At 44.1% G+C, this 16,394-nt stretch overlaps 1 long non-coding RNA gene across 1 annotated transcript in view; it reads left to right on the top strand.

Moving 5' to 3' along the window:
* The first annotated feature begins 5,419 nt into the window (after positions 1-5,419).
* The window catches only part of LOC102164518 (uncharacterized), a 103,195-nt gene continuing 92,220 nt past the window's right edge, over positions 5,420-16,394 (top strand). Inside the window, exon 1 of the long non-coding RNA XR_305912.4 lies at positions 5,420-5,774. This is a non-coding gene — a long non-coding RNA (uncharacterized LOC102164518). The remainder of the gene's footprint in view (positions 5,775-16,394) is intronic.

The raw sequence follows: 16,394 nt of genomic DNA, 5'->3' as shown, positions 1-16,394 counted from the left end.
TATATACCTTTAGACCACATTGAATGGTGTTATAACTTTTGCTTCGACCAAACACAATTTATAAAACTCAAGAGAAATCTACTGTATTCATCTTTTTAAAAATTTTTTATGATTATTAAAGTATAGTTGATTTATAATGTTTTGTCAAGTTCTGTTGCCCACTTGCAAAAGTGAAAATTTTCTATTGTGTACAATTAAAAAAAAAACAACTTACCGACCAGGAAAATGTTTCTATGAGCAAACTTAGAACATTGTTGCTGAAATGCATGCTGTCTTCCTAGGGAAGCTGTTTATTTGAGATATCACCTCGACTTTGTCAAAGAAAACCAAACAAAAATAAGTCCCTTTCCTTTCGATGTAATCTCTCCCTTCTACCTTCAGTAGGTTATGGGGACTCCTGGGGTCTTCTGTATCCTTATGACTTCCTGGAGAAAGGCTGGGCTTTGGTCTCATATAAACCAACAAAAGTGTGTCACGTGCCTGGTGTGGAGGCGCATCGCCTTTATCCCTGGAAGAGTTTTGGAGCTCAATGAGCAGTTTCTCCTGCAAATAAGTTCCCATCTCTTTTCAGTATTACAATTTCTTACCAGGCAACTCCAGGCTCAGTTTAACAAAAAGCACAGCATTTCTGCTAATGTTTTCTTTTTCAAAACCTTCATTCATTCAACAAATGTGTGCAAAGCCCTTATTTTGTGCCAGGTGCTGGAGATACTGCTCTGAAGAGAACAAAGAAAGAAAATCTGGCCTTCGTGTTAGCTTACACTCTGGTGGGAAAAAGACATGATTAGCCTAACAGAAATGAAATTGAGGGTGTATCAGAAGGTGGTAAGTGTTCTGGAGACAAGTGAAACAGGGAAGGAAAGTAGGAAGTGCCTGTGGGTGGGGGAGCAGTTGATAATGAGGGAGAGCCTCACTGAGAAGCTGATGTCTGAACTAGGGTTGAAGGAGGTGGGGAGTGAGACCTCTAGATTCCCGGGCAAGAACACTCCAGGCAGTGGTATTGGCTCTGTGATAAGAAGGCTGCTAGTCTTTTTAAGGAACAGCAAGGAGGTCAAGGCAAAGACTGTTAGCACTGAATGAACTCCTAGTCAGGTCCAATGAAGATGAGTCTTGGGAGTTCACATTGTGGATCAGTGGGTTAAGAACCCAACACAGTGTCCATGAGGATGCTGGTTCAATCCCTGGCCTCCTTCAGCGGGTTAAGGATCTGGCATTGCTGTGGCTGTGGTGTAGGCTGGCAGCTACAGCTCTGATTTGACCCCTAGCTTGGGAACTTTTATGTGCCACGGGTGCAGCCCTAAACAGACAAAAAAAACAAAAAAACAAAACAACAACAACAAAAAAACCTCAGTCAGTGCTGGACCCTTAAAAAAAATGAGGATTTCACCTAAGCCCAGAGCAAGTCACTCACCCAGAGGTCACAACCCCACACTGCCAAATTGCCCCGCAAGTCCTGAACAGCTGACAATGTCTCAGAAACTTGGCTTTACCTGCCATCTTCTCTCAGACCTTCCACCAGGCAGCAGGCGGGGTGAATGGTAACAATACTAAACTTTGGGATTGTCGAGCTTAGTTAACACGTGTTCCTGCAGGGAAAAGGCTCAGAACAGCTCCTATCACCCAGGGAGATTTCTGTGTGTTAGCGAGAAATGGCCCTTGTTATAGTCATTACTATTAAATTACTATTATTATGCAACATTAGCTCTGGTAGGGTGTTTTTTTGTATTGTATTGTTTTTTTTTTGTTTTGTTTTGTTTTGCATAAGTGATCAAATAGTCCAAAGTAGCAAGACGTCATTGCAGAATGTGGGCAAACTCCCTGCCTGTCTCTTTCTCATAGAGAGACACACAGACACACCACACACTACTCTCTACTTTCTTACTCTGAATTCATCGACTCCCTTTGATCCGTGCCTCAGACCTGGGGGCCCAGTTACAGAGCCCCTGAGGTCTGAACTCAAAAAGTGAGAGAAAGAGAAAAGAGGCTTCTTTTGGGAAGAGACAGAGGAGGAAGGGGTGGGGCCTGGGCCTGGGAATGTTCAGGATTGTGGTTCAGAGACCCTGGGCACAGTTTTACAGGAACAGCTCAGAGAGCCGTGGGCTGGCCCTGCCTCCGAGGGCAAGAAGCCACTGGTCTCCATCAGTGTCCCCAGAGTTAGGTGTGTGCGTCACGAGCTAGAAAATAACCACCGTACAGGACAGGAAGAAAAAGGATAGAAGCACAGGAAGGATGTTTTCCTTGCAGGTAAAGGTAGAGGAGGCTGGGCTCCCTGCCTGCAGAGGAGAAGAAAGGGGCAGGTCTGGAAGCGCTTTCAGCCCCCACCCTTCCCCACAGCCCCCTTGACCAGAAGGGGAGAGGAGCCTTCCCCTTCTAAAATCAGGCGTTCTGCCTGTCACCAGCTAAGGAACATTTCTGAAAAAGTTGCAGTGACCAGGCAGATATTTCCAAACAGAAGAGGTATGCCCTTGACCTTCAGAGAGCAAGGACAGGCTGCAGAGCCATGTGTCTTTGTCTGTGTACTCTCAGGACGCTGGCCACCTGCCAAAGTTCATGACAAATACTGCCCTCCACCCCCCACACTTCTATCGTCACCAGGTAAGGTGAAAGATGCCTCAGTTGGAATTGCTCTGCCCTGGAAGTTCGCTCATCCCTGTCACCCTGTCCCAGGACCAGTGAAGCCACACCAGACCCTCATCAGGGCCTTGCCACCTGGGCCTAGTTGTGGGTTGCCTCGAGCAGACTCTTGTCACATGCCACCAACCAGAATGCAAGTGTGGGTCCCCTGTTACACCTGACATCTCACGAAAAAAGGGACAGGACTAGTTTAAAATGGGTTACCATCTCTGTGCCCAGGCTGGGAGGGAACAGTGCTACCTGGAGTGTGGGCATCATGCCAGGGAGGCTCTGGAAAGGATATGCCTCCCTCACCCCCAACCCCTGGAAGCGGCCATGCCCCCAGCATCATCAGGATACCTGCTGTGCCTGCTGTGTGCCTTTAGGCTCAATCTCAGTGGTGCCTGTGCCCCTCCCCTCAGGGTCCCAGGTCTCTAACTGCAGGGTGGGGGTGTGTGTGTGAAGCTGAGCTCCAAGCTAACCTCTAGACTTACTGCTGCTCTGAGGAGGGCATGGAGAAGACCTCAAACTGGACCCCCACCCTGACTCCACCAGCATCTCCCACAGCCAGGATCCCCTGGAGCCGGCCCTCATCACACTGCTGCCTCCAGAAGGCTGTCTGGGTCCCCTGCTCCACCCTGACTTGCGTCATCTTGGTCCTGCTGGAGGAAACTGTCCTCTGCCCAGACTGCTGCAGCCCCCCTCGGCCCTGGCCAGTGGATTCCCAGCCTCTAGCCAAGGCCCAAGGCTCTGCTCGCAGTGGCTGCTTCTCAAGTCAGGATACACTGTTTCAACTGATTTTGGAAAAAGTCCCCATGGGCCACCTGGGCCTGTGGGGGAAGCCAAAGTCTGGGTTTCCAGGAACACTAAGGCCTGTTCAAAGCTCAGTCTGGTCACTAATCCACTTTGGGAGGCATGTGGATACGCTTCTTAGTGTCCAGTGAGAAGCAGGGCCACTCAGCTGGGAGGAACCATTTCACTTCTCTTTTTCTTTTTAGGGCTGCACTCTCAGCGTTTGTTAGTTCCCAGGCTAGGGGATCTAATAGAAGCTGCAGCTTCCGGCAGACGCCACAGCCACTGCACCACAGGATAGGAGCCACGTCTGTGACCTACACCGAAGGTCATGGCAATGCAGGATCCTTAACCCACTGAGCGGACCTAGGGATCGAACCAGAATCCTCATGGATATCAGTCGGGTTCATTATCACTGAGCCACAAGGAAACTCCCATCACATCTTTTCTGAAGGGTAAAGCCAGGAAGGACCCTGGGTCTTCCAGCACTTTCTTCCCCCCCCCCCCCCCAGCCCTGGTAACCGTGCAGAGGCCCCAGCCAGATGGGGCCTGAGGCTAGATTCAGGGTGCTCAAGCAGAGCTGTGATCTGCCGGCAGATGGCTTCTGCGCTCAGGGTGACCATCAGAGACAGGGCCAGGCCTCCTCCCGCCAAACTTGAACTGGCACCCATACAGACCTGGGCCTCCACGGCCGCAAGGACTCCCACCTGCTGCAAGAGCACAGCCCCTGTCCAATCACCTCTTATAAATAGCACTCACCTAATCCGGGCGCTAAATTAGATTAGACTTAAAATAGCCACAGAGGCAACACCTGGTTTACTGCTCCTGGAAATGCAAGGCCCCCATGTTGCTAAATAATCATTTTCTGTGGCTGGTTACCCGTCTTCTAAAGCTCTTGCCCTTGAACCCAAAGCCGTTTTTCTTTTTTCTTTTTTTGGTCTTATCTAGGGCTACACCCGCGGCACACGGGGGTTTCTAGTTCCCAGGCTAGGGGTTGAATTGGAGCTGTAGCCGCTGGACTACTCCACAGCCACAGCAACATGAGATCCAAGCCGCATCTTCGACGTACACCAGAGCTCATGGCAACACCAGATCCTGACCCACTGAGCGAGGCCAGGGATCAAACCTGCTTCCTCATGGATACTAGTCAGATTCATTTCCACTGAGCCACGACGGGAACTCCAAAGCTATTTTTCTTTGATGTGGGGATGTCATCCTGTGCTAGTAGGCGGGCTTGGTGGAGAATATAATTCATATATTAGGGTACAACTGAGGCATGATGTGAATTCTGCATCTGCTTCTGTACGATTTTGTCCACACACACAGAAAACCAGGTGAATGCAGCAGACAGCACTCATCTGTCCTGAGCTGCCACAGGAACACACAACACACACACACATAGACCCACATCTCGGATGCCTTCAGCTACCTGGGTCCACCCAGGACTGGGAGCCACCCATCCCCACCGGGTGCTACCACTTTCCTTCCAGTTTCAGATAATCCTTTGCTACTTCACCAGTAACTAACACCAGCACCAATTTCGCAAACTTCAGGTTTTGCTCAAGCTAAAGCCTACGACTTATTTGTAGTAGTTAACATGGTTCTAAACCATGGCAGATGTGTAAAACAGAGATGCCATTTTTATTTGTTTTGGGTTCTAGCCCCATTTCCCCTCATAAACCCTGTATTTTTTATCGTGTGCTTTTGGACAGAGATGAATTTTAGGAATGCCAGAACGTATTGTACCGTTTTCTCCACTTTCAAGTCAAGGAAAGTGAGGTTCCTCACTTTCGTAGGACCCAAAACTCAAATTCCTGGCTGAGAAGCTAGACCGATCGGCCCTGTGTCCCTCCCTCCCGCTCAGGTGCCGAGCATCCTTGTGATGGGAAGGTCAGGGGGAGGTAAGCCTCTGGTGGTCCTCCCTTTCCCGCGGGACCAGGGCTCGGTGGCCCCGCCCACCTGGCCAGCACTTCTCGCGAGGCTGGCAGACCTGGCTCCCTCTTACCACCCTGCTGCTCCTCCGTGTGCTGCACGGTGCTTGGAGTTCGACCTGGCCTTTTAGATGTTTCTGGAGCCGGACTGACCGGAAGAGGAGGCGTGGTTGCAGAGAGCCGGCAGAAGGAGCCAGGCTCCCTGGCAGCATATAGAGAGGCGGTGGGGCCAAGGGCAGCCTTCACGGGACATTCAACAGCAAAGCCAAGTGCTGCTCCTTGGCAGTTGCAGGCGCAGTCAGGACCCGCCCCCACTTCTGATCAGAAACCAGGGAGACGGTGCCCTGTGGCTTGAGGACAACTGGTCGGCTCCCCCAAGGTGAAAGTCAGCCCCTGACCCTCCCAGCCTATTGCCTTCCGCCTGGTGCTCTTCCACAGGTCTGTCAGAACTCCGCCTACATTTATTTTTATTTTTTTCATTGAAGTATGGTTGATTTACAATGTTGTGTTTCAGGAGTACAGCAGAATGATTTCAGTATATGTGTATATATATATGTATATATATATTATTTTTTAGATTCTCTTCCATTATAGCTTATAGGTTATTACAAAATAGTATAGTTTCCTGAGCAATACAGTAGATACTGTTTAGTTACCTGTTTTGCATAGAGTAGTGTGTATATTTAATCCCGAACTCCCAGTTTATCCCCACTCCCCTTCCCCCTTGGGTAACCATAAGTTTCTCCTCTGTGTCTGTGGGTCTGTTTCTGTTTTGTTCGTAAGTTCACTTGTGTCATTTTTAAAAGATTCCACATATAAGTGATATCATATGATATTTGTCTCTCTCTGCCGGACTTAATTTACTTAGTATGATAATTTCTGTTTCCATCCATGTTGCTGTAAATGGCATTATTTCATTCTCTGGCTGAGTAATATTATTTCATTCTCTGGCTGAGTAATATTCATTGTATTTATGTACCACATCTTGTTTATCCTTTCTTCTGGTGATGGACATTTAGGTTGCTTCCATGTTTTGGCTATTATAATTAGTGCTGCTCTGAACATTGGCGTGCATGTATATTTTCAAATTAGAGTTTTCTCTGGATATATGCCCAGGAGTGGAATTGCTGGATCATAGAGTAGTTCTATTTTTAGTTTTTTGTTTCTTTTTTGGTCTTTTGACCTTTTAGGGCCGCACTCACGGCATTGGAGGTTCCCAGGCTAGGGGTCTAATCGGAGCTACAGCTGCTGGCCTACGTCAGAGCCACAGCAACACCAGATCCTTAACCCACTGAGTGAGGCCAGGGATTGAATCTGCAACCTCATGTTCCTAGTTGGATTTGTTTCTGCTGTGCCATGAGGGGAACTCCTGTTTTTAGTTTTTGAAGGTGCCCCCATGCTGCTCTCCATAGTGGCTGCACCAGTTGACATTGCCACCAGCAGTGTAGGAGGGAACCCCACCTACATTTCATAGCTGACCCCACACTTCCTCGGCTTCCAGGGAAACCCCTGATTCCAGGCACCTGTAAGACCCTTTCTTTGTCTCTTCAACTCATTGCCTTGTGGTTTCCATGCTCCTTTGGTAATTAATCACGTCCACTTGGTGTCGACTTACCTTCTCATCTACAGGCAGATCTCAGCTTAGGAATGAGTTATGTTCTCAGGTCAATTGTAGGTGGGGCGTTGGAATCAGAACACATGTTCCCCCAGAAGCTGTGTTAGGATGGAGAGTGGGCCTCCAGGTCAACTCATAAAGGCCTGACAACCCACAGTGTGGCAGAAAAGACTTGCTTCTTCCTGAGCACAAGAGCCGCTGTCAGAAATAAACCCAAAAGATGTTGAAGGGTTGGATGTCCATGGCTTCATCTCTCCCAGGGGGGCACCCCACCACGTGCTCTCCTGTCCTGCTGAACACTTCCTTGCGGTGTCTCTCCCAGCCCTCTCTGCGCCCAGGAGAATTCTCCTTTTCTCTGCAGGGATTATCCAGGCAATGTGTCAGGAGTAAACCTCCTGAAGGTGTGATTCCAAGAAGGCATATAGCAGAGAGGTTGATAGCAGAGGCTTGGAGCCCGGAGGATCTGGGTTCATTCGCAGCTACCAAGGCTGGTGACCGTGGATGAGGAATTAAGGTCCAGCCTCAGTCTCCTCATCTGTTGATGATGTACTTACTTACGAAGGGTGAGGTGAGGAGTGGTAGGATGACTTGTGTGGACTGAAATACTTTCCCCAGGGGGTGTCTGAAGAGCTCAGTCCATCTCTGTCTGCTCCTATTAAGCGATCAGAGATCCAGAGCCCACCGAGCAGGCATCCTCCACTGTAGGATACCCCAAGCTTCTGAAACCTTGTCAGTGTTGAAATTGTTTTGCTTTTATTTCTCTAAATATTGCTTCTTTTGTATTTCCTCATCTATCCATCTAGGACTCCAATTTCTTGTATTGTAGACATTTTTACTCTTTCCTATATGTCTAGTAAGTTTAAAAAAGCATCTCTTTTTTTTTTTTCCTACTCTGTGCTGCTTCATCCTGGATAATTAAAAAAAATTTATTGAAGTGTAGTTGACTTACAGTGTGTGTTAGTTTTAGGTATACAGCAAAGTGAATTCGTTTTATGTGTGCATATATCCAGTCCTTTACAGATTCTTTTCCCGTATTGGTCGCTACAGAGAATTGAGATTTTCGTGGGTTATGCAGTAGGTCCTTGTTACTCATCCGTTCCACATATAGTCGTGTGTATGTAGCAACCCCAACCTCCCATTTTATCCCTCCACCCGACATTTCCCCTTTGGCAATTGTAAGTTTGGTTTTGAAATCTTTGAGTCTGTTTCTATTTTGTGAATAAGTTCTATATCTTTTTTTTTAAATTAGATTCCACATATTGGTGATCTTGTGTGATATTTTTCTCTGACTTCACTTAGTGTGATAATCTCTAGGTCCATCCATGTTGCTGCAAATGGCATTATGTCACTCTTTTTTATAGCTAATATTCTATTGTATACATGCATCACATCTTCTTTATCCATTCTTTTGTCATTGGACATTTAGGTTGCTTCCATGTCTTGGCTATTGTAAATAAGTGCTGCAGTGAACATAGATAGGGGTGCATGTATCTTTTTGAATTACGGTTTTCTCCTGATATAGGCATAGGACTGGAATTGCTGGATCATACATGTTTCTATATTTAGTTGTTTGTTTGTTTGTTTTTGCTTTTTAGGGCCACACCTGAGGCATATGGAGGTTCCCAGGCTAGGGGTCTAATAAGACCTGTAGTTGCCAGCCTACACCATAGCCACGCCAGATCTGAGCCAGGTCTGTGACCTACACCATGGCTCACGGCAACACTGGGTTGTTAACCCACTGAGTGAGACCAGGGATTAAACCTGCAACCTCATGGTTCCTAGTTGGATTCATTTCCACTGTGCCACAACAGAAATTCCTCTATATTTAGTTTTTAAAGAAATGTCCATACAGTTCTCCATAATGGCTGTACCAGTTTACAATCCCACCAGTAGTGTAGGAAGGTTTCCTATTCTCCACCCTCTCCAGCAATATTATTTGTAGACTTTCTGTGATGACTGGTGTGAGGTGATATCTCATTGTAGTTTTGATTTGTGTTTCTTTAATAATTAGCAATATTGAGCATCTTTTCATGTGCTTTTGGCCATCACATCTCCTTTGGAGACATGTCTGTTTAGATCATCTGACGATTTTTTGATTGGGTTGGGTTTTTGGGGTTTTTTTTGACATAAAGCTGTATGAGATATTTGTATATTTTGGAAGTTAATCCCTTTTTGGTCATTTCTATGCAAAGATTTTTCTCCCATTCTGTGGGTTGTCTTTTCATTTTTTAAATGGTTTCCTTTGCTGTGCAAAAGCTTTTAAGTTTAATGAAGTCACATTTGTTTATTTTTGTTTTTATTTTCATTACTCTAGGAAGCAGATCCAAAAAGATACTGCTGTGATTTATGTCAAAGAGTGTTTTGCCTGTGTTTTCCTCTAAGAGTTTTATATCCAGCCTTACGTTTACGTCTTTAATAAATTTTGAGTTTATTTTTGTGGATGGCATAGGAGAATGTTCTAATTTCATTCTTTTACATGTAGCTGTCCAGTTTCAAAGGACCATTTATTGAAGAGACTGTCTTTTCTCCATTGTGTATTCTTGTCTCCTTCATCATAGATTAATTTACCATAGGTGAATGAGTTTACCTCTGGACTTTCTGTCCTGTTCCTCTGATCTATATTTATGTTTTTGCACCAGTACCACACTGTTTTGATGACTGTAGCTTTGTAGTATAGTTCAAAGTCAGGGAGCCTGATTCCTCCAGCTTCGTTTTTCTTTCTCAAGATTACTTTGCCTTTGGGGTCTTTTGTGTTTTCCTACACATTTAAAAAATTTTTTATTCTAGTTCTGTGAAAAATGCCATTGGTACTTTCATACATTATGGGTATTTTTTTACTCATCTTCCAAGTCACTAAACCTATCTTCTGATGTGTTTTATCATTGTTGGACTAATCTATTGAATTCTTTAATTGCTGTCATTGTATTTTTCAGTTCTAGGAGTTCCATTTGGTTCTTTCGCATGGATTCCAGTTCTCTGGTGAAATTCTCTGTCTTTTTCCTGAACTATTGATCATACTATTTTAAATTCTGTGTCTTCTCACCCTAACATCTAGACCATCTTAGTCTGTTTCTATTTTCTATTTGATCTCTTTCTCCCCTCAACTTTTTTCCCTTTTATTGCTGCTTCCTTGTATGTCTGATAATTTTTAATTGAATGTTGGACATTGTCCGTGAGAAATCATAGAGAATTTGGATGATGCTGCCTTCCTTGAGAGAGAACTTAATTTCCTTCTTTAGGTTGGTAGAGTATTTGCTGACCAACTTGATCTGGTCAAAAGCTGGTTGCTTGTTCAGGTTTTCTCTTACTCCCATGGAGTAGCTTGTCCAAGGTCTCAACCAGAAGCTTAGGCATTTATCAATGCCCTTCCTCCTTGGCACATGCTGAACTTCAGCTTTTGTCTCTAGCATCTTAAGACTGCTGAAGTTAGCGCTCAGCCTTTTAACCTCTTAGAGGCTGATATCTGCTTGGCTCCTCATTTTCTCATCTCAGTGTGATAGTTGCTGTGATGCACTGGCCAGATTCCCCCTGCGGGAAGGGAAGACTTATACCCTAACTGCTGGGAGTCCTGTCAGAAGGCAGCCTTCAATTTCCACCCTCTTTGGAGATCTCCTCTGCTGAAGAAAACAGCTTTTCCCAGGGTCCACCTCCTTCCAGGGGCAGCCTTCCCTCTGTGTAGCAACTCAGGAACTGGGAAGGGTTGTTCCAGCTCCGGAGCTCCTTGTAGGGTCAGCAGAAACTGAGTCTATGGCTCAGTCCTGCCTCCTTCCTCTCCCTTCCAGAGAGGATGGTCCCAAAACACCCTCTGGGGAGCACCATGTTTACTAATTTCTGTCCAGGAATCTCAACCTGGAACATTAGGCCTGTATACATGCAACTTAGAAGTCAGCAAATGCTTCAAGGGGAAACTGCACAGAATATTAGGCACATTTCCATGTCTTCCCTGTGTCTTTAGGATGGTGGTCCCTTTGGGGCCCTGGTTGCCTTGGTAGCTTTGCAGTGCTTTCCAACAGTTGGCCTTTGTATTTTTCTAGCTTTTATCATTGTTCTCAGTGGGGGATTAGTCTGATATCATCTGCTCCATCATAGTTGGAAGCAGATCGTGCTATTTTAATTCTCAGAAGCCAGAAGGAGCCATGAGGGAAACTGTTGCTGTGGACCTAATTCTGTTAACAAAGAAGCATTGGTTGGAGATGCAGAAATGATGAGAACCCCAGGAGAAAATGCCATGATTGTTCTTGACTGCAACACCCAGGAAGGGAAGCACATAGCACAGCCAGATCTGTGCCTTGAACTTCGTAAATACAGATTTCAGATCCCCCAGGAAAAGAGAGAGACTTTGGGGCCAGATAAGTAAAATAGAATCATTGGAGTTCCCATTGTGGTGCAGTGGGTTAAGAATCTGACTGCAGTGGCTTGGGTTGCTGTGGAGATGCAGGTTTGATCCCTGGCCGGGGAATTCCACGTGTTGTGGGAGTAGCCATTAAAAAAAAAAGGAGAATTATCTAAAGCTTCTCAGAGTAAAATTGAAATTTCAACTCTATGATGACAAAATATCTTAAAGAGAAGAAAATCTGAAAAATAGACTGATAGGCTGGTATGCTTTTTGGTATTATTTTGTGGAAAATAGATAATAATGATTATATGTAGATGAGTTAATAGTTTGGACAGTGACAACAACAACACTAGGACCTCCAGGAGATGCTTACAGGCTGGGTGAAATCTTACAAGAGGGTATTTAATGGCATCAATGAATTTACTAGGGTCCTGAGAACCCAGCCTCACAAGGGTGATAAGATGAGGATGAGTAGACAATAAGCAAACAAAAAAAGTCTTAACCACTTAGGTTTACTTTAAATGCAGTATGAATCAATAGTATGGACATGCCATCAAAAATAATCATCAGTTATGTTAATAGAAGCAGAATGTCTCTAGTGAGAAAGTGGAACAGCCCTGTGATACTCTGTGCTGGGGGTCTGACCCTTTGACTCTTAGTACCAGAATCTGAGGGACATGAACCAACTGGGGTTATTTAGGGCAGGGCAAACCAGATGGTGAAGGTGTGACTCACTTGAGGTACTTTTTTTTTTTTTAAATGAAGTATAGTTGATTTACTAAGTTGTGTTAGTTTCTGGTGTTCAGAAAAGTGACTCTCTCTCTCTCTCTCTCTCTCTCTCTCTCTATATATATATATATATATATATATGCATTGTAGCTATTACAAGATTTTGAATGTAGTTCCCCATGCTATAGAGTAGGTACTTGTTGTTTATCTATTATGTGTGTAGTAGTGTATGTATATGCGAATCCCAAACTCCTAATTTATCCCTCCCCTCTTTTCCCCTTTGGTAGCCCAATTTTGTTCTCTATATCTGTGAGTCTGTTTCTATTTTGTAAGTAAATTCATTTGTGTCATTTTTTTCTAAGTTCCACGTATAAATGGTATATATTTGTCTTTCTCTGTCTGACTTACTTCGCTTAGTATGATAATCTCTAGGTCCATCCATGTTGCTTCAAATGGCATTATTTCATTCTTTTGTAAGGCTGAGTAGTATTCCATTGTATATATGGACCATATCTTCTTTATCCATTTCTTTGTCAGTGACTGCTTAGGTTGCTTCCATGAATTGGCTGTTGTGAATAGTGTGGCTGTGAACACTGGGGTGCATGTATCTTTTTGAATTATCATTTTGACACACAAATTACTTCTGAAGAAATGAATGAAAAGCTGTGGGGAGTTGTCTTTGATTAGGGATTTGGCTATCGTGTTGAAGGGGCTTTAAATTTTTTCCCCTTAGTGTTGTAAAGGAGAGTGGGGAGACAGATTGAGATTCAAATATCTGAAGTAATTTTATTTTTTTCTTAAAGAATAGTTGATTTACAATATTATGCTAGTGTCAGCTATACAACAAAGTACATGTAAATATTTTTCCAGATTATTTTATAGGTTATTATAAGATATTGAATATAGTTCCCTGTGTTATACATTAGTAACAAGCAGGTCCGTGTTTCTTATTGTTGATGTATAATAGTTTGTATCTATTAATCCTATACTCCTTATTTATCCCTCCATACCTTCCCTTCCTTTTAGGTAAATGTAAGTTTGTTTTCAATGTTCATGAGTCTGTTTCTGTTTTGTATAGAGATTCATTTGTATTATTTTTTAGATTCTACATATAAGTGATTTCATATAATATTTGTCTTTTTATGACTTCACTTATTATGATAATCTCTTAAGTCCATCTATGTTGCTGCAAATGGCAATGTTTCCTTCTTTTTTATGGCTGAGTAATATTCCATTGTGTATATATGTACCACATCTTCCTAAACTAATGATATGTTAATGGGCACTTAAGTTGCTTCCTTATTTTGGCTACTATACTTAGCACTGCTTTGAACATTAGGGTGTGTGTCTTTCTGAATTAGAGTTTTTGTATTTTCTGGATATATGCTCAGGAATGGAGTTGCTGGGTCATATGGTAGCTCTATGTATAGTTTTCTAAGGAACCTCCATACTATTCTCCATAGTGGTTGTACCAGTTTACATTCCCACCAACAGTGTAGAAGGGCTCCCTTTTCTCTACACTCTCTCTCCAGCATCCATTATTTGTAGACTTGCTAATGATTGCATTTCTGACCGGTGTGAGGTGGTACCTCATTGTAGTTTTGATTTGCATTTCTCTAATAATTAGTGATGTTGACCATCTTTTCCTGTGCCTAAAGGCCATTTGTCTGTCTTCTTTGGAGAAATGTCTGTTTAGCTGTTCTGATCATTTTTTGATTGGTTTGTTTGTTTTTGGTAATAGAGCTGCATGAGATATTTGTATATTTTGGAAATTACTCCCTTGTTGGTTGCATCATGTGCAGATGTTTTTCTCCCATTCTGTAGGTTGTTTTTTCATTTTGTTGATAGTTTCCTCTGCTGTGTAAAAGCTTGTCAGTTTGATTAGGTCCCATTTATTTTTGCTTTTATTTCTTTTGCCTTGGGAAACCAATCTGAGAGAGTATTGCCACAGTTTATGTCCAAGAATGTCTTTCCCATGTTTTCTTCTAGTTTTATGGTGTCATGTCGTATATTTAGATCTTTAAACCATTTTGAGTTTATTTTTGTGGATGGTGTGAGAGAATGTTCTAATTTTGTTGATTTACATGTAGCTGTCCAGCTTTCCCACACCACTTGCTGAAGAGACTGTCTGTTTCCCATTGTATATTCTTGCCTCCTTTGTTGAAGATTAATTGACCATAGGTGTCCAGATTTATTTCTGGGCTTCTGTTCTGTTCCATTGTTCTGTATGTCTGTTTTTGTACCAATAGTATGCTGTTTTGATTACTGTACCTTTGTAGTATAGTCTTAAATCTGGGAGGGTTATGCCTCTTTTTCCTCAGGATTGCTTTGGCAATTCTGGGTCTTTAGTGGTTTCATGTCAATTTTGGGATTATTTTTTCTAGTTCTGTGAAAAATGTCTTGGGAATTTCGATAGAGATTGCATTAAATCTGTAGATTGCATTGGGTAGTATGGTTCTTCTAACAATTCTAATTCTAAATATATGAAGGAATTTTAAATGGCCCCAGAACTGTTGGTAAACAGGATGGACTTCCTTCAAAGAAGGTGCTGTGTCCTTCACTGCTCTGGGATCAGGAGGAGCTAGAGGCTAAGGTCATCAGCTGGCCAAAAAGTGGAGGAGGCAAGGGAGTGTTTTTGTTGGTGTTTGTTTGTTTTTGGTTGCCCCAAAGCAGATGGAGCTCCCAGGCCTGGGATCAGATCCAAGCCATAGTTGCCCCTAAGCTGCAGCTGCGGCAGTGCCAGATCCTTAGTCCACTGGGCTGTGTATTGAACCTCTGTCCCATTGCTCCAGGGACACTGCTGATCCAGTTGCACCACAGAGGGCACTTCCAGTAAGGGAATGTTTTGGTTGACCCATATGGTTTAAAATGTTTGAGTCTGCTTTAAAGTTTGGGAGATTTTACATAAAATATCAGATTTCTGGCTTCTGCTGGAAAATATGGGAAGATCTGCCAACGTATGGCCCTCTTTTCTGCATGTTGACCAGTCACCCAGGGCTACTTGTCTCATTCCCTTGACCCTATGCCTCAAAGTCTTTTGCACTCATATACTGCATGCTCTTGATCAGGTCAGTTCAGCTCACTTCCATCAGCTGCCTGGCTAGTGTAGGCACTGGAGTTGAAACCCCTGCTGCAGAGGAAACTCAATTATTAGACAAGGACGTGGTACCCCTCAGCCTTACCAGCCCCCAAACCCCGTTTCTAATAGGAACTGCCCACCAGAGCCCCTGCAGCCAAGATGGCAATGTCTCATGTTATGTTATCCCGCTTTGGATGGAGCAGTTTGGGTCGACGCCTGATCCCAGGGCTGTCAATTCACCGGCTGATCGTGACACGTAATTCCATCCGTCTTTGGGCCTGGCATGGAAGAATGTGCTGAGCCAATCAAACTTTCCCTCTCAGCTTTAAAAACTGAGCACAGAGTGAAGCAGCACATTTGCAGGTGTTCTGATGCCAGCGAGAAGCCAGAAAAGTCAAGGAGGGCCGTGAGCATGCAGAAAGGGGGGTCAGTTGGAAGAAGGAATTTTTTGAGAGGGCTGGGAGGGAACGTGTGGCCCAAGAAAGGCAGGGGTATCTTGAGACAGAAATCCCGGGGCTGTCTGGGTGCCTTTGAGTTTTCCAGCTTCAGACCCAGTTCATGTGTGTTCCTACAGGAAACTCCAGTTCCTTGAGCCAAGTGGAGTGTTCTTTTGTTCCTGCACACATGAATAGCTCATAAGTTCTGTGGTGGCTCATCAGGCTAAGGATCCAGTGTTGTCACTGCTATGGCCTGAGTTTGATCCCTGGCCTGGGGACTTAAGGATGCCAATGGCATGGCCAAAAAAAAAAAAAAGCTATTCAGAGCCACACTGTAGGTTTCTACTAACCAGAGTCTGTGGTTCTACAAATTGAGTTTAAGGGTTTACCTCCATGATACACCCCCCCCCCCCACACCCAGTGGTGGGCTCTCCGCTGGGTTATTGACACACAGTAGACAGATAAGCAGAAAGCCTGTGCATTAGGAATGAATCTCTAAGACTACTTTGACCCCTTTGGCTTCTGCAACAAAGGTATGCGTATGATTTTAGAGGCATAAACACCCAAGCTTCTCAAGATCTAATTTTGTCGCATTATCATATTCCCAACAAGAAAAAAAAAAAAAAAAAGCCTGCAGGTAAAAGCTGCTTGCTTTCTTATATCTGTCTGTCAGCCCTAATCAGACCAATCCCACTTAAGTGACAGAAAACTCTTCAGAGGTTGTCATCATTCTCGTGAACCTGAAGAATATTTAACTTGTTGATTAAGTACTTAACATTACAAATGAATGCAAAACTGTCTGTCAGGTCTGGCGTGATTATTTTGGAAAGGATGGAAAGTGTTGAGGTTGCCGCGATAAGGA

Source organism: Sus scrofa, chromosome 10, assembly GCF_054392235.1.
Source record: "Sus scrofa isolate SSC_HxYL_T2T_F1_AM1 chromosome 10, Sscrofa_HxYL_maternal_Yorkshire_Landrace_v2.0, whole genome shotgun sequence".
Classification (NCBI taxonomy): domain Eukaryota; kingdom Metazoa; phylum Chordata; class Mammalia; order Artiodactyla; family Suidae; genus Sus; species Sus scrofa.
The sequence above is the reverse complement of the archived record's forward strand: the minus strand, read 5'-3'. Positions and strand labels throughout refer to the sequence as shown.